Source organism: Topomyia yanbarensis, chromosome 2, assembly GCF_030247195.1.
Source record: "Topomyia yanbarensis strain Yona2022 chromosome 2, ASM3024719v1, whole genome shotgun sequence".
Classification (NCBI taxonomy): domain Eukaryota; kingdom Metazoa; phylum Arthropoda; class Insecta; order Diptera; family Culicidae; genus Topomyia; species Topomyia yanbarensis.
The window spans coordinates 28,567,285-28,591,843 of NC_080671.1; positions in this window are offsets into that span (position 1 = coordinate 28,567,285).

Here is a 24,559-nt window from a genome sequence, read left to right on the forward strand (position 1 = left end):
TGTAGGGTTCATAAGATAAAAATTAGTGGTGAGCTAGTATCCCTAGCGGTAGCGTTCATTGATCGGGGGGGTCATTGAGGAATATTGAGTTTCCAACTGCTTGGTATACTGTGTCAAAACTGTTTGCTGGTGTAGTTAAGGGGTTCATCGTTATTGTACTATCATAAATGGTTTCAGTTATGTTTCTATCTCTGTCATATGTGCTTTCATTGTTCGTACCTTGCGTTCGTTCGTGTGTGTTTACTCCATTAGTTGTATTCGAAATCGGTTGGTATAGCTGATCGTCGCTGTCCGTTTCGCATCTCATTGCTATTGTTGTTGTCATCTCTTGTCTTATCTCTGGTCGTAGTGTTGTTCCGTCTGATTGCTTGTTGGGTTGGGGTTGTATTTGTTGCTTCGGGGTCTTCTCATTTTGTTGGATCGGCTGGTCGCTGTAGTTGTCGATCGTGTTACTTGTGATCGGCTGATATAGCTGGTTGTTTCTGTCTGTAGGACTTCGTATCTGCGTCTCTTGATTTTCATGTAATCCTGATGGTGGTGTTGTTCCAGGTGATTGTTTCTTATGATGATGGAGTGTTTGGTCCGGGATATTTTGTGACTGGGGCTGCTTGAAGCTTTGAACGTTTATATCATTAGAGCGGTGTCTCACGACCTCGGAGAAGCTTTGGTTCAGCTGGGGAACGAATACGGCAGGGGCCTGGAGCCTTCGTTTTCTTCTCGCATCTTTCATGTTAACGCGATCAGTGACTCGGATTCGTTGGATTTCGAATTCATCCATGAAAACAGGGCACTCTCTGCTTAATGCGGAATGAGAGCCACGACAGTTAACACATCTCTCTTCTTGTTTACACTTAGTTTCATCGTGGTAGAGCTCAGCACAGTTGGCGCAGATCCTATTTCCACGGCAACACGGAAAACCGATTCATCACAATTTCAACTAAAAAATTAGTTGAGTTTTTGGTTTCGTCTAGTTAATATTTGGGCGAACTAAATTTTTGTTGAAAACAATAATCCAACGTTGTTGGTTTGATGCTGTCAGTTTCAGTCTGGACACGAACGTTTCATCCTAGCACAAAACTTAAAAAGCTAAAGCACAAAACTTGAAAAGCTACATGAGCTAAAGCTTGAAACGCTTGTCTCAGCTTCTAACGCTTGTTTTAGTCCAGACACAATTGCATATGCCGTTACACTACCTTTTCAGCCAAGACACAAACGACTAGAATTCAACTAATCTCATTGTTGAATTAAACTGCTTCATCGTAAAATACAACATAGGATATTTCAAACGTTTTGTTCCACCGACCGATGGATGAAAGGTATGGAATTAACTTGTTGAAAAATTCCGTATGTCAGTAATTCACACGTAAATATAATACAGAGTTATGTTTCTCATAATGTTATCTTTTTATAAACTGCAATCTTAAATGAGACGAAATAGCCAAAGGTATTTAAGGATTGTTGGAAATTGATTGATTTGAATTTTAGAATAAAGGTATATTTTTTTTCTATTTAGTCACAAACACTATCCAGCACTACAAAAAAAAACTTCATACTTATTCCACATCTAGTTTGGAATCTCAAACGATGAAAAATAATTATCATGTTACATATTACATTGGTTAATAATTGAAATGTTACTATATAATCGACTAAATCCGAAATAAAATGATTTTGACAATTTTCGACAATACTTTCAATTTTCAGTGCACATGTATTGAAAAAAATGTCAATAAAAATCATCCCTTTATTGAAATGTTTTTAAAGAAAAACTAGGTAAAACCAAAATGAGGTCAGTTGAATTTCTGTTTTTTTTTTGTGTACTGGTTCAGGTAGTTGCGTCCAGAATAAAACAAGTTTTCCAAGCTGAGACAACTACCTACGTGCTTAACCGTTATGCCCAGCGTGTATGAACATAATTGCTGTCGCTACCTTGATGTATTTCAGTAAGGTGTGCATCTTAGCTACTTGCTGTCATTTCGTATGATGTGCGTCTTGAATCAAAATCAATAATAATTTTCAATAACTATTATTTGAGAATCTCTCAAAATTAAGAGAAAATTTAGTTACGTTATTCATTTTTCTGTTGAAATCAACTAATTAGGAAAACAAAAATTTGTTTTGTTATTTTCTTCATCGAATGGCTTTCAGTGAACGATCTTTTTTGTGTCCAAACTTAAGGCAGTTCATGCATCTAATCGGTGTTGGAACATATTGTCTTACTCTGCATGGGTAGAAACCGACATCGATTGAATCTGATAAATAGCTTAAATTGAAGGTCAGTACAAATACTGAAGTATCTTCCAATTCTTTATTACTGTTCTTTCGTTTTATTCGCTGGATCCCCACGACATGGGAGTCACTCAATCCTTCTAGAATTTCCTTGTCCGTTAAGAATTTAAGGTCGTAGCAGCTCATTGTTCCTTTCGTAGTATTCAGTGTGGGGTGATCGGTAATTTTAATTTTTATTTGGTTTCCTAATAAACTTTGCTTTAACAATTTATCTGCCTGTTGTTTGTCCACCGTTTGCAGCAGAAGTGTTCCGTCTTGTATTCTAGTGATCCTCACATTCGGAGTAATTGCATCAATCGCCTTCTTTATGAAAAAAGGGGAAACATTTTTCATACTCGTGTCTGGATCTACCCGCGAAAGAATTAGATATCTGGGGCCATTATTTTTGCCATCTATCCTAAGATGTTTGGTGAACTGCATCTCGTTCGTGACTTCTCGATTTGCCAGTCGTTTTTTTGTTTTTTGTCTCTGGGCCTTAGGTGTGTCGTTATTATCGATTTCGTCGTTGTTTAATCACTCGAATCGAGAGCCAAATGATATAGATGGCCCTCCTCCTCCCGGTCGTGGATCATTTTCTCGCACTTACCCGTCAGCACGGTTGTGAAAAAAAACTTCAGCAGCAAACAATAACCTTTTGTTTGGATGTATAGATCTTTCGAAACAATTGAGAGATAACCTTTGATGTGTCGATAAGCAGAACCAATAGAAGTAGACTGTCTCTTACGATGGTCAAGACAGAACTGACGAGACTTTTAAGTGAATGATTCTGAATTAAAAACGAGCTTAGGGTAATTTACTAAATTAATTATTTTTATCTATAAATATTATGGAAACTTATTCATTTGAGTATCATGAAGTCTCTCATATTTTATTTTCCGACCAACTGAGTGCCTATCACCGACGCCAGCGATGTGATCCCACCATCTGCACACTAGATATCAGTCCAGCAACGCATGGACCTGGACCAACCATTTTACTTCCCTTCCGAAGGAAGACGTGAATACAGAATTTTCTCTGCATCGAAAACCTCAACGCCGCTCACCGCTCACTCGCATCTTTCTCAACTGCACACAACCAGCAAGTACGAAGTCTGCACTGAAGTCGATGGCCTCGGCCAGATTCTTTGGAAAACATAACTTTAACTGGTTTCTCTTCTGGCATTTGCGCTGCATGCCCAGCTTGCCGACATGAGTCGATTCCTAGGCCCACCAAATTTAAGCCATATCGTAGGTCCGTTAGTGTTGGCGCCCTCTAAATGGTGAAGTGTAGAATTATTTGTTTCTAGTTAAAAGATGACTCTTTCAAGCATTCTTTCTATTCTGCAAACCATTATTTCACAAAAAATAAAGTTTGTTGCATTCGACTACTGATGCACCACCATGTGCTGTTAGACCCCACGCAAAACGGGTGCGCGACGTTCAGCATAAATACGTTAGGCATAAGTATGTTAGGCATAATGGACGATTGGCATAATGGACGTTAGGCATAATGGACGATAGGCATAATTCATAAAAACATAAAATTAATCGCAAGCCTTTATTTATTGTAGATATTTCAACCTTACTCCCGTTTTTCGGGTTAGAAAAAAACTACACTTTGCAATACCATACCATCGTATGACTTTATCGAGACACCGTGATCTGAAAAATACAATGCGAGATGTTCATCCCTTACTAGTGTAGATTTTTTTTCTATTTTTTTACGTAGATTAGCAGGATGCTTTCCTCATTTAAGTCAACAGTTTTGGTTCAAATACATTTCAAGTTTATTGGATGTATTACCAATATTACTGTAATAAAGTATTGAAAAATAAGTCAGAATAATTACCAAAAATTATGCTTTGGAGCTATGGAAACTTGCAGTATTATGAATGCATTAGGCTAAGGTTGTTACGTTTGTGACGATACCTTTTTTATTTCGGCGACTTTTCACAGTGCACGAAAAAATCTCTCGTTTCAGACAGTTTCTGTAGTTCTACCTTTGATGACCTCATGAATATAATCATTGAACTGTATCCCAGATTATACAGTTCAATGAATATATGAATATGGCTGCTTCTATATTATCTCTCATATTGGATAATATAAAAACAGCAATATGAATATATTCGTTGAATGAATAATAAAATGCATCATTCATTCTTTCATGAGCTGTTCTTAAAGGTATATACAAAGACTTTTTTTCCTATAGGTCCAATTTGCAAATGAGAGCCCTTTTTTCGGTTTCTCTTTCGCTTATTACTGCAAAACCATAAAACTTTTTAAACATTTATCGGTATGTTTCGAAAGACCAACGTTTTTACGCAAATAGTTGAAGGGAAATCAGAAAGGTGACCGAGTAATTTGTGGAAGAGAAAGTAAACAAAGAGAGGCTCTGTTTTGTAGATTGAACCTATTGGAAAAAGTCTTCATATTTTCTTCTTGGAAAATTGCACCATGCATGAATAGGAATTTAAGAATTAATCTAAGTTATTGTGCATTATTCATGCCTTAATGCAAATGAGCCTATTTTAGTCATATGCTGTTAATCGGTTGTATGTCGAGAAATTAATGCAATCTGAGGTAGTTTCAACTTTTAGTATACCGCAATACCGCTTTTTCCGCAACGCACTCATTATGGGATGCGAAATGTATTCCCATGCACTGTAAATTTTCACATGCCGCTATGCCACTGACATTGTATATGGGCCTTATCAATGGAATCTTTGCAATTCTATTTTACTTTTCGTATGCCAAGCATTCGATCTGCTTCCTTTATTTGAGCAAAGATTTCTTCAAGCAGAATAAAATATTGATAAAGTTTCCAGAATATTTCTACAACATCAAAAAAGTTCAAATATTCACGCAACTACCCGAAGCCAACACTTTAAAAAGTAAGTTTCTTGAAGTGATACTTCGACTAGATAATTTATGCCTAACGTCCATTATGTCAATCGTCCATTATGCCTAACGTCCATTATGCCTAACGTACGTATGCCAAACGTCCTTATGCCTAACGTATTTATGCCTAATGGGGTACACCCACGCAAAACAGACTCAGGCATCACTTTACTAAAAGTTTAATAACTTTGCCCAAGGAATTTGGATTGATTCGCAGTTTTCAAAGCTGTAGGTAATACAAATATTTTCACACGCAGTACTAAACTAATGCATGTAGTGCCACATAGCGATGGAAATGCAAGTCAGTGGGTTTTCTCCATGTAAATAGCTAGACTTGACCGATTTGGCTCAAATTTGGAGCAGAGACTCGCGATGAGACTAGGAATGGGCTCAGGAGTAAGCCGATTGAGCAAGTTTTATAAGCAAGCCCTAGAAAGTTCTATCTGCAGCCGCAACACGACTTTTTTCCCCGCGGCTAATATTATTGTCGCATGTCACTAGTGTTCCAATGTGAATTTGTGAGCTACATTGTACTGTACACCATTGATTTTGTGACCCGTCAGGGCAAAAATTTACCGCTGGGTGGAAACAATTTCCAAATTTGTGTTGTTCACTCCGTAGTGCGTAACGTTTGGGCAACATAACTTACTACTGTGCACTATGTTTGTTCATGTTTTCAGTTAATTTTTTATTTGAAGTTGTTTACATGAATGTTTATATTAGTCAAGCTAGGTTTGTTAATTTTTGTTAAGTGTTTGTAAATAAAAATGTGAGGCATAGGTAGGGTAGAATTCTCCTTTTGCTGTAGAAAGCTAGTGCTGAATCCGCAGTTCAGAGAGCGGCGGTAGAACGCTGGCTTTGTTTTTGTTAGACGACGCATAAAAAGGAAAAGAAGATTGATGCTAACCTAGAAAGTGACGGGCTAAGGTAAAACCAGACGTCCAGAAAATAGTTTATTTTGTTCGGGACGGTTTCCCGCCACCGTACTAAAATTTAAGTACGCGTGTGCTACGGTACATTTCAGTCGAAAGTGCCGGAAGCTAATGGCCAAAGAACCGCTCGCTTTCCCGGCTTCATAAGAGGGTGACACTCAATTTAGCATTGTAAGACTCGAGTGTATTCGATATCAATACAACTTGCGACATCTCAAGTTCGCAAAACCTTTCGATGATGGTCAAATGGTGTACCGTCGAAAACGGAAGTTGTCGAATGCACTCTAGTCCTACAATGCTAAGCTATGACCACAACATTTACCGTCAAAAATTATCAACAAAAAGGGTGCATCTTCATACGAGCTGGTGGATTTAACAGGTAAAACCCTCGAGAGTGACGACTTCGTGTAATTTATTTTTGCGGGAAGAAAACAGCCCGCATGTGAACATCGGACCCGCGAGAGTACTCGAGTGTGCCGAAGAAAAAATTATTCCTCAAACAGTGCCGGCCTGTTGAAAGTCCGGAAGAAATCGCTTCGTCTATCCCCAACAGCAGCAGCCAGCGAAAGAGAGTTAAGGGGTCCCTATAATTGAACAGGTATAAACTGCTATAGAGTACGCGATTCCAGGTTCTTTCATTTTATATATTTGTTGCAGGAATAGAACGATTCTTTGAAATAGTGTCTCTTCATGCGCAAATTGTTGGTGAGGTAGATTTCTGTTATTTATTCTGCCGGATTTTTTGCACTTTTTTCATAGTAAACGATTCGGAGAGGCGAAGATAACTAACAAGTATATTAATGTTCACATTTTACATGCAAAGAATTAGTATCTCAAAGATCTAGATGATGATGATGTTTATGTTTATGTTTATTACCTTCACCAACACCCAATGGTGGTTTCTTAAACTAATTACATTTTAAAATTGCCAACATTTTCGCTTTTATCGCATTCCGCGTCCGATTGAAGTCAAAGGCCGTCGCCACACTGTTAAAAATTCGCTGGAGTCCGGTAACAGCGCTCTGGAAACCATAGTTGGTTCTCCTGAACGGAACTCGCAGAAGAGAGTTATTACTTAGAGCTCGAACGCGGGCTTGAAGATCCAGGCGTCCGAGGATTGTAGGGCAATCCACTCTGGCAGAGAGTAAGTCCGAGACGAACAGGGCTCGAGAGCAGTCCCTCCGAATGCTGAGTGTATCGAGGTGTATAAGCTGGCAACGGTTTTCATAGCTCGGCAGCTGAAATCTGTTTCGCCATGGGAGATGCCGAAGGGCGAAGCGTATGAACCTGCGTTGAACAGCCTCGATTCTGTCAATCCCGTTCTGGTAGTACGGATTCCAAACAGCTGAACAATATTCTAACGTTGAGCGGACCAACGCGCAGTAAAGCGATTTAAGACAATATACGTCCCTGAAGTTTTTCGCTATTCGAAAGATGAACCCAAGCTGCCGTGATGTCTTATCCACGATGTATGACGTGTGTGGTTTGAATGTTAGTGCCGAATCCATGATGACTCCGAGATCTTTGATGTGAAAGTGTCTTGGAATACTCGAGCCGAAGAAATGGTAGTTAAACTGAGTCGGATGGGGCTTCCGCGTGAACGTAACGATTGAGCATTTGCTCGGGTTTAAAACCATTCTGTTTTGATCACACCACGTGCTAAAGCTGTCCAGATCCCTCTGAAGAAGCTCGGCATCGGTTTTATCCCGTATTTGTTGAAAAATTTCCATGTCGTCGGCGAAAGAAAGGCGGGGTCCTTGTAATGTGAAATTGACGTCATTAAAGTAGAGGAGGAATATTACTGGACCGAGATGGCTTCCTTGTGGTATGCCGGATGTAGCGAAGAATAGGAAGAATCGAGGTAGGAACGAAACCAGCGCAGAAGTTGTCCATGAATGCCGAGTTTGTTCAGCTTCGCTATTGCGATATCATGGTTGATTTTGTCGAAGGCCGCAGATAGATCCATATAAATAGCATCGGTTTGCAATCCGTCAGCGAATCCATCCATTACATATGTTGTGAACGAGAGCAGGTTTGTTGTTGTCGATCGTTTAGGTATGAAACCGTGTTGGCCGTCTGCAATGTAGTGTTTGCAGTGAAAGAAAAGAGGTCTAAGACAACCAGCTCGAATAGTTTTGATACTGCACTTGAACACGAGATTCCTCGATAATTGTCAATGTTCGATTTGTTTCCTTTTTTGTGAACTGGAAACATGTGCGCTGCTTTCCAGCAGGAAGAGAATGTTCCAGTATTGAGTGATAGCACAATGACACGCCGAAGTGGTTCAAGTAGCCCGCTGATGCACTTTTTGACAAAAATCGAGGGAACGCCATCTGGGCCTGGGGAACTAGATGCTTTCAGTTTGGAATTTGCTGCAAGAATGGCAGCATTATCGACACAAATATGGTTGATGGTTCGTCCTAGAGAAGGAGTTAAATTGGCGGCGGCAGCGACTTGTTGTGGTGGCAGGCGCTCGTTGGAAAAAAACGCTTGAAAATTTGTCGGAGAACAGTTGGCAAATTTTTTTTAGTGTCGGTGCCTAAAACTCCCTTTAATGACATACAAGATGGTAAGCCAGATTCTTTTAGCTGCTCGTTCATATATTTCCAAAACGACTTGGGCTTGGATTTTAGTTGACGGTCGACGTTTCGCTGGTTTCTAAAAAAAAGCGCGTCTGCTTTGTTGTTTGTATTCGCGTTTGAGTTGAAAGTAGTGGTTTCGTAATGCAAATGTCTTATGCTTCGAGAATTTTTTAAATGCGGCTCGTTTGTCCCTTTTTAATCGTCTAAGCACTGTTGATTGCCAGGGAGGGTGTTGATTTGTACTGACTGTTCGTTTTGGCACATGACGGTCGATTAGGTAGTTAAGAATATTAGAAAACGTCATCGCTGCTTCGTTCGCGTCATCATTGTTAAGATTTTCGCCCCAGTTTAGCGTGCTAACGATGCTGTCGTAGTCAGGGTTTTTAAAATCGTAGACGATAGAGCTTCAGACGTCATCAAAATTCACTCCTAGGTTACCAACGAGTACAAGATGTAGTGGGGGATGATGGCGCACATGCTGGACTGAAGGTGTCGGAGCGGCGCAGCAGTACGGAGCGTAGTCCCGGGCACTTACAAAGCAGAGGTCCAATGTACGTCCATTCTCGTTGATGATATTATTAATTTGCCGAAGAGTTGCGCTACTGTAGTTGTCCAAGATACAAGTGGCATTGTTGATAAGCGCAGATTTTTCGATATCCAATCGTAGAAAACCATTACTTGCCTGCACTTCAGGACAGGTAAGTTGAAGTCGCCCAGTATAATAATATCATCAGACGGGGCAGCGATCGAGGTGATGAAAGAAACGGAGGAAAAGTGTACATTAGACCTTTCCACATTTTGAAAAAGTTTTGAATTATACATCGGTCAGCTCAAATTTGAATCGATCGCAGCAACCTCTGACGACGAAGGTGTTTTTTTCGCTCCTGACACGTTTTTGAGAAAATAAAGTTTTCCGTTCGCTGCTTTTCAACAACTCAGCTGATAAAGAGAACAATTTTGCATATAGAAGTTCGTGCCCAAGCGGACTGAGTTCGAAGAGATACGACCACAGGCATCCACCCGCAAGCGGCCCTACCTAAGGAAATCCCCTCAAAGTTGGCAAACCCAGAACTGGTTCATTCCGGTGACCTCCTGGCTGTAGGTTTCGTTGAACCTGACAAAGCCCTTCACTCCGGAGTGTTCAACATTCAAAAAAATGTTTGAAGCGATAGCTGGCTTAATAAGGGATCTCCTGGGCTCGATTGAATGTAACAACAACTACAATTGGAATCCAGAAAATCGTGAGTATTCTGTGTGTGGGAGTCAAGGCCGCCATCACGAGAGATATAGATGACAGCATTCTGGATGATCTTATTACACGTGAATCAGATTTATTTGCCATTTTCTAAAAGATTATTTTTGAAATTCGTTGGTTGGTTCGTTAGTATTATTGTTGCAGTTGAGGGCTGGAGGGTCCGACCGGCGACAGTCGTTTTTTCGCTTGTTTAGTGGTAATCCCTAATGTCGGAGATAGTGCGCATTATAGCACATCATTGTACGAATTATGCACACTACCTCCGACGTGATTCCCTTCCTTAGAATAAGAGAAAGTACGATTGTTGCTGGTCAGATTTTCCAGTTTTCCGAAGCATCCAGAATAGTTCGAAAAAACATCCGGATTTCTCGGCCGCGACTTACGAGTAAGTAAAGGCGCTTTAACCAAGGCTTATTAGCCAGGGCAAGGTGTAAATACCTCTGTCCCATCCCAAAGGACCAAAGGAGTGACATTAACCTTCTTAGCCAAGTCACTCCCAACGATTTATTATATCCCCTTTAAACTGAAACGGTTGGTACGGTTGTCCTCGTTTCTTCCTCCTTTAAGATTCAAAAATTTCGTTGATTAACTTATTCATTAAATGAATAATTTAATTGTCGTCTAATTTTGAAACATCTTCAATCCCAACTCTGCACAGTAGGCCTGGCCGTTTTAATATGTGCGATATATGAAAATATGCTTCAAATATTAATATTGACAAGAAAAACACTACAGAATAACTGCAGTGTTTTCCAGGATGCTTTTCAATACTGGCTGTGTGAGGGTTAGAATAGAATAGAATAGAATACATCGGTCAGCTGAAATTTTTGTTCTAGGTGTGAATTTAAGAACTTTCGACAAAAATGGCTTAATTTGGACATGATTTACAGGTGTCTCCAATCAAAAATCGTGTTTTTGCTATGTTTACATAGGAATATCACTTACATTCTGAATTAATAGGCCCTACATGCCCACATATCATCAAAGGTTGATCTTTAGACATATCTTAACATGTTTTAACACAGCTTTAATCACAATAGAAAATTTGTTAACTGGATTTTTATATAGAAAAGTATATCAAAACCTAAGAAAATTAGTAGCATTTTTTCTTGGTTTTGGTATTCTTTTCTATATAAAAATCCAGTTAACAAATTTCCTATTGTGATCAAAGCTATGTTAAAACATGTTAAGATATGTCTAAGGATCAACCTTTGATGATATGTGGGCATGTAGGGCCTATTAATTCAGAATGTAAGTGATATTCCTATGTAAACATAGCAAAAACACGATTTTTGATTGGAGACACCTGTAAATCATGTCCAAATTAAGCCATTTTTGTCGAAAGTTCTTAAATTCACAGCTGGAACAAAAATTTGAGCTGACCGATGTATAATTCAAAACTTTTTCAAAATGTGGAGAGGTCTAGTGTACATCGATCAGGCTGTAATCACGAATTCGGTCAGGTGGAAAATACACGACACACAGGAAGAGATTGCGATCGGCAAGTTTCATTGATATCCACACTTGCTCGGAGCTCGCCCACCGCTCATCGTTGATCACTCGGGCTTTTATACCATGGCGAACGGCGATGAGTACACCACCACCTGATATCTTGTGGCTGTTGAGGGCATTGCGATCACAACGGAAGACATCAAATGTTGAACCAAACACCTGGCGAGACAGAGTACGGTTGTCAAGCCACGTCTCGGTTAAGGCGGTCGCGAGCAAATAGCTGACCGTTGATGAATTTAAGCCACCAACATTCTGGTAGTAAATCTCGATGTTATTGGATGACAGATCAGGATCAGCAGAGAGCGAATCAACTGCATCGCGCCCCATAATGTGACGATCATCATCAGCGAGAGAAATGGTTTTCATCTGGTCACAAGATGTTAGAGCAAAACACATAGCTTCCATAGTGCCAACTGCTGTGCGTCCCAGTATGCGATCAGCATCGACACTCTTTCACAATGGCGGTGTAGTTTGGTATAGTGGCATTGTCAATCGTTGCGGAGTCCTCTGTAGAGTTGATGGGCCGGGTTGCATTAGCGGAATACATGCGGCTTTTGAGGGCGGAGGAAAGTCAGTCTGCCTTTAGTTCAGCACAGACATCATCCGTTTTCCCAGCGATAACACATCCAAGCGAGGAAACGGTGTCGCGAAAGCGAGCAAGCTTCATCAACTTGACACATTAATTGCACATCCAAAACACTAAATTTAGGTTTTTGGCAAGTTTTTTCATGAACGGCTTGTTGAGTTGTTTCCCGCACTGCATATGCACCACTTTTTTGCAAAATCCCATGCATTCGATAAAGACGTCGTCCGATTTGACGGTTTTCTCGCTGTGATCGCATGCATTTGTCATAATGCCGATATTCTACCCGCCCTAGATCCGGCTTTTCGTTCGTACTAGACCTGTGCGCCGCCGCGCCACGCCGCCGCCGCCGGTAATTTTTAACGTACGCCGACGCCGAACGGTAGACCGGCGGCGCGCCGCCGATGCATTTTTCCCGCGCCGAAAATTCGCGAACTCTAAAATTGTTGACTCATAATTTTATCCACAAATCTAGGAACATAGTCTATGGACCGAATATACGACGTTAACTGAACTGATTTATCGCATCTTGATCATTATTTGGTATTAGTGGTCGTCAATTGGATTACAAAATTAAAATAATCTTGATATTTTCTCGAAAACCATTACACGACACTCGTTATATAATTCAACGATCCATTCTTGCTTCGTCAACTGGTTATGATTGTGAGCATATAAGTTTCAATTAACCATTCGTGTGCGTGAAACGGTCCACAAATTAAAAAAAAAACTTCCACCTTCAAGATATATGTGCCTGAAATTTACGATTATGTGCCTGATCCTAATCTTTGCACGTAATTAATTTCACTGGAACGCAGTGTATTATTCATTGATTTTTTAACCGATTCTTAATTCCTAATATGCTACACACGATTCACCAGTCGTGAAACTGTTCATGATGTAATTCATGAAGAAATTAATTTTCCACATAATCTTATTATACTTACGTAAACAATTACAAGGAACTCAGACTATTATTCATGGATTATTCGCTCTGCTTTTTGGGTTTTGAAATTTCTATGTGAGCTATTGTGTACAACTGCTAGCAAGCAGTCTCATAGGCACGAGCATTAGATACAAAGACATTACTAGGACCTGTAACCCTGTTATTCCTTTGTTAAAATTCAGAGAAATGTTCGGAATTAAATGAAACTGCGCTGAGCAAAATACATTACCTAGCCACAATTCATGTCCTTGAAATAATTTTGAAAACTATAAGACGCATGACTCTGTGTAAAAAAATCCAACGGTAAGCTCAAGACTAAGATATCACGATAACACGATGAGAATTTACGAAAATCGTTGCACGTCGTTAAATTCTTGACTGTTTTAGTCAATAAAGTTAATACAAATCAATGTTTCATCGAGTTATGAATTAGAATCATAAAAATATTAAACATATTCAGACAAAACCACCTACTAAACATTTGAGTATAATGTCATCTTTTTTTTTGCGTGAACTAGTTTTATGAAAACACAAAAAATATTTTCAATACGAGGTTTATTTATAATTGATTGAATCGTGACCTATTATTAAAAAAAATTCTCGAGGAATAGTTGAGAAAAGTGATCTTGACTTTTCGCGACGCTGGTGCACAGATGTGGCGATGCAGAGGGTAAGATTTCTAGTCTCATAAATTATTCATCGTGTGATCTAGCCCCACTCAAGAAAGATTTTCAGTGTCAGTTGCACCAGCCCGGTATCACAGACAAATAAGACGAAACACGAGATGAATTTTCATCACTCGTAGAAAAAACGGCCGATTTCAATTACAAATCGGTGGCGTTAGCGAAGAGATTTTGACACAGAGCTAAATGCGTTACTTAATTTCCGCACCCACCCGAAAACGTTACGGTCTTTTTAATCTCATGCAAACCAAAACAAACAATATGAGCCGGAAATGTGAAATTCATTCTTGTCGAAGTGCCCAAGGTGGGAGTTGTTCACAACCATTTCTTAAGTTACAACACGATGCCGATCGGTGAGTAAGCACATAACAGGATGAATTTAATTGATTCGGTGTATCGAATGTATGCAATGGATTAGAATTTGTTGGTCTCCGGAAGTGCTGCAGAAATCATCGGGGTGCAGGTGCTACGAAAACTAGAGATACGCTCAGACCATTTTCAATCAGACTTGGTTAGTGATCAGTTTCATCCTAACAGGAGCTAACACGTCAAGTCGTGGAATGATTATGATTGATAGTAACTGTATATTTAGGTTTCGTCAGGGTGTAGATCTGTATGATTGCAGCACATCGAGCATACTTTGCACTCAAGATAGAAGCAGATCGTACGTTGTAAGAAAATGTAGTGCCAGGGAATCGTATTCCTTATCATCGTGGCTATTTTGTACTTACAAAAAGTAAAAGTAAACCCCAGCCTGGAAAATGAAATAATGTGTCTACCTTGAAAGGTGTCCTTACACGATCATTAAAAGTGACATTTCTGCGCAGTAATGCCAATAATAACGCCTCGTGTTAGGGTACCTGATATCTGCGGGATTCTAAAAGAGCGACGGTAAACAACCCAGGGACAACTTGACAGATAGTGTTTGTTTCATATATGCACCACCGATTTGATGGTGGCGCTAGTATGCCTTCTCTGTATGAGTACCACGAACAACGAAACGAAAAAGTTTCAAGAGAAAAGCGTGTTTCGTTACGTGTGTTATGAACGCCGTCAATGCGGCTAGAACAACATTTAGAAAAAACTTATTCCAAAATATGAATAAAGAAAACCGTCAGCAAAGTTACATAAATCTTATTATATATTTAGCTGGAAGTCGTTGTTTTTAACAACCGGCTCTCTTCCTTCCTAAACATGTTTTGGTTTTCTTGTTGTGTGAAGTTTGAAATCGTTAAATCATTGGTGCTTTTTATCTCGAGAAATGTAAATGAAAAGCATTTTGGCCAATGAAAGTACATCATCACCAAGCTTAACAATTCGTTTTGAATAGAATTTGTATTTTTATCAGAATTCTAGCAGCAAAAAGAAATGGTAGAAATGCTTAAATTGATTATTTTCCACAGATATGGAAAATAATAAATGGGATGCGCCTTTTTCAAATTTTGCTCCATTCGAGCCGCCATGACATCACCAAATCAGCCCAAAATTTGCTTATGAATTCAATATATGGGAGCTGTCAATTGTCCCTGGGCTTACGGTAAAGATGACTAAATAGAAACAAAAAACAATGAAACGACAACAATAATTAATTTCCTCAAACAAAACAAAAACTGTTTTACCGTTGCTTAATTTCCCAGATATAGAACAATAAATAATTATTATAGGTCATTGAAATACAGTCGTTACTCTACATTCTTCAAATTTGTCCATTGCAATCATTATTTCATGCGAAGTCGTAGTATGCGACATCGACAATTTTTCTATTTCGTTCTTCAAATTTCACAACTGTAAAAATAGTTCCACCTTTCATTTATTATCTTGCATTTGGCAAGCAGGGTGGGCACTATTGGAGCTTCAGTTGAAAAAAAAAATTTCAAAAAAAAATTTCGTTGTAATACGTAAAAACGATTTTTTTGTTTTTTGAAATAAATCTATTGTAAACTTGGCAACCATACATAGGAAAACAGCGGTTGTTTACATCTGGCCTATCAGGACAACACCCAAAATGAAAAAAAACTATATGCAATGTATGGTGTTTATGTCAAATAAAAATAACCCTGTGGAAAAACCGAGAAAACATGCCTTATTTTTTTCTGACAGGGCATCATTTGTCGTGAAATTCGATATGCCAAACCCTTCCTATAGTGTCAAATCCAGACTGTCAACATATTTCTTTATTTTAAATTTTAATATTATTTTCACGTTTCCTGAGTTGGAAAAAAATATTGTTGCAATCACGAAAATCAGCTTTATCGATGTAAGTAATAAAAAACGACTTTTTTCTCATTTAATGACCCAATTACATTTTGTGCAATGTGTTCAATAGATATCGCTAGTACATCGTGGGCGATGATTTTTTTAGATTTTCTTTAAGCTGTAACGTTTGTTTGTATGTGCTGTGAAGTCTGTTATAATAGAAACCGAAATTTTGGGAAAGGAATTCTACTGTCAAAAATTTCTTTTAGTTACATAAGCGTTAATATTCGTCACGCCGAAGTCCAACGGCGTGACGCCGCCAACGCCGCCGCCGCCGTCCAAAAATGTCGCTTACGCCGCCGCCGATTAAAAATGCATCGGCGCACACCTCTTTCGTACTACTTCAAAAGTTATAGCATTTAATATATTTTTCATTCACATTTTCCCACCAGTTTCAAAAATTTCAAGCGAAGTGGGCGGGAGTCTAGAATTGTCCAAATGATGTGAAATATGCAAGGGGTGAGTCGCTTAGCACAAATCGAATTGTGCTCACAAATAAACAGCGTGGTAGCTTGTGCCGCAATGTGCCACGATGTGCCACGATGTGCTACGATGTGCCATGGTGTTCAGTAAAACAAAAGCAATGGTTGCTATGATTATTCAACTACACTTTGTTGACAGTTTTTGGGTTGTCAAAAGTGTGCCTCATTGTGCCACACATTGTGGTAACTAGTGAAATGATCGTGTATTACTGTGAATCGTAATCTTATATCGTGTTTTCGTAGGTGATACAGTGTGTATGGCACATTGTTCTAAGCGACTCACCCCTTGGAAATATGCCATCTGAGCAGACTTTGACATTTGTCACATTATGAGAGGGGGGGGGGCTTTGAGAATTAAAAAAAAATGCGTTTGTAGCGAAAATTATCATGACATCGAGCATGTTGCCTGGACGCGCGCCGAATGTTGTGGCGACAGGTTTCAGTTGTTGGATTCCATTTGAGTCGAAGGAGGTTCACGAGTCACAGAACGACAAATATTCAAATTCACTCTACTTGTTATCATGTCTCGTTCTCAAAAGACCGTTGCGTGTACTGCCTGTGATCGTCTTCATCCTCATTACTGTGCCTTTATTAACTGAATTTGAAGTGAGAGTGACTTGAACTTCTGATTCCTTTGATTTATTTTCTGTTGGCACGAGTAGAATCATATGGTGCGTGATGTTCTGGCAGTTCGAGACTGTCGTTAATGTCGTTTTTCATAAACCAAACCTACAGAGGTTTGGTGTTTCTTTTCTTTTTTCTGCCATCGTTGTCTGTCCTCTCTCCCTTGTCAGTGATACTGGTCAAACAGTTAGAAAACATCCCTAGTAAATGTCTTTCCTAATCAAATAGGGTTCTATTATAAAAAAAAACAAATTTGAAACTGATTCCCATATTTCATTTACAAACGGCATTACTTTCCTTCCGAAGGAAGGCATTACCATAGATTTTTCACTACCAAAAATTTGAATTAATTTCTTGTGAAAAAAAGAAAAAAATGTCATACTCTTTTTCTACACTATATAGAAACAAAAAAAAGTTGGGATATATAAATTTGAACTCATGGTGCTTCGTGAATTTATTTAAGCTTGAGTCTAATTTTTTCATACTATACTGGTGTATCACCATTTAATACGAAAACGCCATTAATGTCTCTCTGCTTCTGTAAAACTCGCAATCACACTACATATATTTGTTTACTTACATCATATTTCATATGACCTTTGAATACACACCCACCCGGCACCCAGTTTCGAAGGTTATCCAATCCTGAAAAAAGCTTTCCCTCAAATCCATCAGCCAAGCCTCCCCAGTTCCCCGTATGAATGGAACTGTCCGCAAAATTGAATGAATGATTAATGGTTCGAACGCACACGCACTCACGCTGCTTCGGATCCATCCCATGTCCTAAAGATGTGGGTTGGTTTGGAACACGAACGGGATGCCACCCAGCTTTACCTCTTCTGTGTCGTGGCGGCTTGGCCATGGTCATTCATGAGAAGAAGAAAAAAAATCAACACTTTGCGGAGGGAACTCACGTAGCGGGGCGGTAGTGGGTTGAGAAAAAAATATATCGAGCTTTTTATTTTTCTCGCTCGTCACTTTGCAGTAATAATGATGTCGATCCATCCTCCCGAAGACTTCCGTTTGGGAGTTTTCCTCACTGTCTGTGTTTACGTGCGACCTAGCCCCCGGCTACGGGTTCTGGAATGTCCAATAGCTGGCAACTTTGCTGATGACGATGAGGATGATGATGATGACATATACGACGAATTCGTCGTTCTCTTTGGGATGGACGGAAATTCCTACTGCGACGGCCAAGGTTGGAAATATAGGGTGATGAGCCTATTTTCACCATACTAAGCAAGGTGCCTCACTAATTCGATAATTTCTTGCCTTACAATCAATGGAATGCGTAAAAATTGACATCAACCGCTTTGCTTCGTTGTTAAGAACCAATATAATAACACAAATGCGTAAAATTCTCGTGTTTGAGCACAATGAAAACTCGAATCGAGTGACCCTATTGTTGCGCTACCATTTGACTCAATGCGTTGAACAAAGATGGCAGACACTGCGCTAACCAACGGCTTCAAATGGGTAGGGTGATAATAGAAACATGGCGCAAATAGGCTTATCACCTTATATATTGAAAACAAAAAATCTGATCAGCCCTAGTCCATATTCAAATATCTCGGGGTGATTTCTCGCCCGGCTAGCTCGAAACCTGGCGACAAAAAGTAAGCACAAGAAGTGGTCGCCGCCGGCCGCCGGGTTGACTTGGGTCCATTCGTCTTGTTAGCAGTGATGAGGGACCACCGCTAACAAATTTCGAGAGTGCCAAATTGCTGTCGAGAACCAAAAAAAAGAGCTTGGATGAACGGTTGCGGAGGTTGGAGATTCTTCACGCTGCCGGCCGACCGGCCAGCCGAACAACGTAACCCAAATGGCTTGCTTAGGTTTTCGTAGGTTCACAAAAAAATGAGATGTATAACACATCTTGATATTTTTTATCCTATTTCACCTTTTCCCACCTTCGCTTCGGTCGGAGAGTTTTGGGACGGTTTGGTGTGTGTGTTTTGAAACACTTCTTGTTTCTCGCGCGTTACCTATCGTAAACTTTCCGACAGCGAAACAAAAACAAAAGGTGAATTGAGAACATCGAAACAGAACACGATCCGCCGTCTACTGGTGGCTCGGAAAACGGAACATTTGTTGTCCACCTGACTGTTCCGGTGTTAGCACAGGGATTAAACTAGACAATAAAAAACCTGTTTTAATTCATCTAGCGGTGTGAATATTTCTTGTATATTTACCGAATTTTGCACTTTTGTACCCTCCAAGTCAGGGTGCGACTCCTGCACTTTGCACTACTAAGAGTGATCGCAAAACCATTCCTTCACGAGAAAAGCATAACAAGATAAAACAAGAATGCCGAAGATACCTCTAATGCTTGTTCTACACGACGATCAACTAATTCTTGCATTCTTTCCGATTCCGCAGAACTGCTTTTGGAAGTCTTAACTTAATCATGCCACCGAACCTTGCTCTCCTCACCGACCCTGGTGGAGTGGAGATCGGACGGTTTTGTCTCTGCTCTGTCTTTATTTTTTCGGCTTCGCTTTTGGCCCATCACTTTGGCACCTTTCTTTGGTGCAACCAGGGGCGGAAATTGGTGGCACTCGCGTCTTGCTGGGCGTAGTGCTGTGAGCCGTCAAACTGGGGGGATCAAGGCAGGCGGTTAAAATTGTGTATTAGTAGTTAAAATTATCAAAATTTTTTTTTGTATTTTTTTATTCCCCACCAAAGGGAAAGGGGTTATTATTATTATTATTTATTACTTGATATTTTTTTGAAGTAGTGAAAACCCCTATTGAGTGAAATTTCATTTTGTAATCTCTTCTCAAGAAGGCAGATAAAACCTACTTAGCTTGGCAAAATATGTAAACATAATAAATTCTTATATTAATTTAGCTCACTCGGTTAAATAAAACCATAACGGAGCTATGCTCTTTTATTCCTATGTATGTAAAATGTAATGCTTGATTGTGTAACTCTTTTGATCACTGAGTCGTATTCAAATATCAGCAAATATATAATTTTATGAAGTATCAATGTTTAAGATAGAAATTCATAAAAATTCAACAACGATTTTAGGGACAGCTAGGGTTCGTCGCGGTGCGGATGTGGGCGGTAAATGGATAGTCCGCATCGCAACCGCAAAAAATAATAAAACCGCACCGCTTACCGTAACCGCACTGCATTTACCGCATCGCACCGCGCGGTAATGCGGTAAAATTCTGTATTTTTGAAAAGTGTGTTGAAAAATTATTAATTTATTTGTATCACTATATATAATAAAAAATTATTTCTCATTTACACTTTGAGGGACTCCTCAGAATGTAACATTTATTAAAAAATGTCAACTTTGCAAGTTTTATTAATAAAATGCCGTACATCTTGAGATAAATGCGTTCGAAACAAGGTAAATATTAGCATAGCACTGAAGTCCTATGAAATGTAGCTGTATTTCATCATTATACATACAAAAACGTTCTTCCGCAGCAATTAATAGGAAAACTTTCAATTTAATTATCAGAAATCGTTCTACACATAACATAACAGGTATCCATCACACCTCAACCGGTACAGAGTTGTTGAAGGACATTTGAAAAACTGCAAAAGATGTATGTTTTACAGAATACAGCAGAAATGTTTTTACAAATAGGGGATTTTAGGAAAAAAAAAATACGTCAAAACACTTACTTCGTATTTTTCAAGAAATGGATGTATTCTTATTTAAATACTAAGATTGCTCTCTTAAAATTGTATGAGTTGTAATTTTCTAATAGCTAGTTCGAAAGCTCTACCTTTTTATGTATTTTTTCTAATATTTTTCCAATGGCAAAAACTTCAATTGAAGTTGGTAGGGGTCAAAAATTGTCCTGTGCAAAATTTGGTATCTGGGCTAGCTTTGACACTTGTCACAATATGAAGGGAAGCTTTGAGAAACACAAAAAAATCAAAATACCCTAAACTAACTTCGAAAGCTTTAATTTCAAAAAGTTACAAGATACTCCTAACTGAAAAATATTAGTTGTTAATTTGGTAGAAAGTATTCCCAGTTGCACGAATAATGAACGTATGCGAAAAAAATGTTATGTAGAAGGAATCTTATAAACGAACTGCAGGAAAATTCATTGCGAATTTACACAGAAACCAAAAGAGATAGAAATACGATGTTGAAGAACGAATGATAAGGTTATCAGCCTAATTTGGACCCCTCCTCATTTTGGACGCTTTTCAAACATTTGTCTCCCTTACCGCTGATTCCTCCAACTTCGTTTGTTTTGATGATGATAATTTCATTCTTTGGGTTGTTTTTAAGTCTTAAGACTTTTTTAAGTTCATCTTTAAGTTCTCCAAATTAATCAAAATTCACAGTTGAGAAAATTTCATCGTAAACGATTCATAATTTCACGATTGCCAAGAGAAATCGGGAGAAATGATGTATTTTTAAATTGGATTTGACAGTACAATTCAATTGTTTTTCGATGATTGGATTACGCATTTTATATATTTGAAAAGGTTCGCATGTATATTTTTCAAAGTGTTCAAAATATGTCGTAAAAATAATGATTCCAAATTATATTGAACACAGCTTATAGATTTTATTTCTTAGTAACAAATTGTTTAATCATATTACAATAAACAAATTGTAAAAAATCAAGTAACGATGGGTCGAATACTGATTATATTCGGATTTCTTTTTAAATCATTGTCAAGTCCATGGATATTAGAGCAATTAAATGTTTATTATGTTTCCCTGTTGTAAGGTAATAATTTGCGTCGTTCTTAAGTCGTAAAAGTCAAAGTTTTAATTCACTTTTTAATGCAGACTGCAGACTTTATCAATTTTTTTAAGGGCGGTTGCGGTAATACCGCGCGGTCAAAGCTCATTTCCCGCACCGCATCCGCGAGAAAAGGTATCTCACAGCACCGCATCTCCACGATTTTCCCTGGCCATTACAACATTTTGATGCAAGAGAAATATTCCAAAAGGGCGTAGAGGCTTTATAGGTAATCCTTCAAAAAAGTTGTTCGATTACCATATTTTATACAGCAAAACTATCGAAGAGTTAATGTGTCATTTTACACGAAAACAAAAATTTATGTTGAAATGTTAGTACAAAACCATCCATTTTTCATTTTTTTTTTATATTTTGCACTAAAAACTTGAAGAGAAAAGTAACATTTTGAATGTCATTGCATGATGGAGAATTACTTTGTCCATACTTTTAAATTTCATAACAATTGACAGATAAAACTTTTTTTTACAGAATGTGATTCTAAGTGTCATGATGCATTTAACAAAAATCTTCCAAAATGTCGAGATATTTAGAATTGTGCTCCAAGAAACACAAGTAATTCGTAAAATTATGCCCATTTTTATAAATTATTCGTGTTTCTCCATACTAAACTATACATAATCTAATGCTTGACGTTTTAAAGATACAGAAAAAACTTTTTTGGTGTATTCGGATTATGGAGAAACTTTCAACAAAAAAAATTCTAACAACTTTTAATATATATTTCTAATTTATACTACAGTCCAAAATATATTTTTTTATTAAATATTATTCTAAATTCCATTTCAAATCAAAATGTTCATGACAAAACATTTTGAAAATTAAGTAGTTTCCGAGATATTGGTAATTTTCTAACAAAATTATTTTGTTTTATTTCGACCTTTTTTAACTCACGGAAAACTTTCCATCATGCCGGTATGAGTATGTCCAACCCTACGTTCTAAGTTTTATTTCGGTAGACTTCGCAGCCTGAGTAGTCCTGAGAAATTTTGCAAAATGTTTATATTATGAGAAAACTATAACTAATTTATGTTCAAATCCTGACGATGAAGAATTATTCCTTCGAAACGTTGCACTATGAAGAAGCATGTGACCAAAAATCGAAAACTGCATCAACTTCAATTTAATTCAATTCTACACTGAGTCTTTTTTTATTTCGATTATAGAGGTTTTAACCCTAAGGTCATTCGCCTTTTTACATTAGAAAAATCTCTTATGAAAAATTTCTAACCCTATGTGCGGGGTTGGGATTCGAATCCAGGTGCGCTGCGTACAAGGCAATCGATTTACCAATTACGCTACGCCCACCCCTATATACTGAGTGTTTACATACACCACAATTAAGGAAATCCTTGGGTATCTCAAAAAAATATTCGACCTAAGCAGATATTCCATGTGCGTTTTTTTTTAAATCTTCGTATCTCTATTGAATTTTTAATGAAATATATATTCAAATATGTCAATTGAAAAGTAGGAATACCTGTTCTGTGGCGATTTTTTTAAAAATCCACATTCATTGTTTTTATGAAAAATAACGGATTAAAGTCCCAAACAATCCACAAATTAGATCCGGGAAAAAAGTCTCCCAAAGACATCCTGAACTCTCGATGTTGCTTATATTTGCTCTATGCAGAGAATGTTTCAATCAAAGTTTCAATGGCAGTCACAATTAGTAGAGAGGCGGTGAGTAATTCAGTTTACGTTTCATTTTAGTACTCCTTGTTGTACAAGCAAATTAGCGAGGATTACAATCAGCGTTTATGCATTACACAGATAGGTTATCTGACTATATTACCGTGTAGCAACAAGTGACATCGATTTGTACTGAAATCTCTAAAATAATTTTTTCATGATCAATGTGACTAAAACAAATTTTGGAAAAACTTGATACTTTTAATTTCAAAAATGTTCATGGCTCAAAAGCAACTTTCAATGACCACTTGCTTAGAATTTAAATACTAAGTCTGAAAGTTTGAACCATTTCTTTTTCATGGTTTCGTTTTGTATAGGACTCATTAATCCATATCTTCAGAACGAGAATTTCGAACGAAACAAATCGCAAGCTATAAGGATTACTATAAAGAAACTGAATTGTAATCGAATAACGGCTTTTGTGCTATCGACAACGAAATAATCGCCAACATAGACTAGACACTTCATACTCACTACAATGCAAATGAATACCTTGAAATATCTACCTGTATCATTTACGAATCACACTCTCTTTCTGTCGCTCTCCATGTTAAAATACTGGACCTGGTCATTAAGGAAATTAACAATGCCAGAAGGAACTCCTAATCCTAACATTTTTAGTGATGGACTATTGATCAATACTGAATCATAAGTTCCGGAAATGTCCAAAAATGTAGCTGCTATGTCTTCTTATAGGACTTATAGAACGTCTACTATCAACTGAAGATGAATTGCTACCAGGTTTGAGAATACTTACAACCTTAATTTCGCGCCAATTATTAGGTAAAATATTTTGTGTTATTAAAATATTAAAAAAAATTACAAAATGTATTTTTCGATCAGAAAAAAACAATAAAATTAATTTTCTCTAAACCATGAGAACTATTATTACAGGTAGATTAGCATAGTAATTCTGGCAATAAAATAGGAGAATCTAAATGGGGAAAAGGACTAGAAAATGGTAGAGTAAAATATTAATATTAGAAGGAACGTAAACCGGAAAAAAATCGAAGCAAAATGCTCTTCCCAATTTTTTTGAATATTTGAAGTTGGAAGATGTAGACAAAGTACAATTACGTAGTCTCCTAGCTAAGGGACC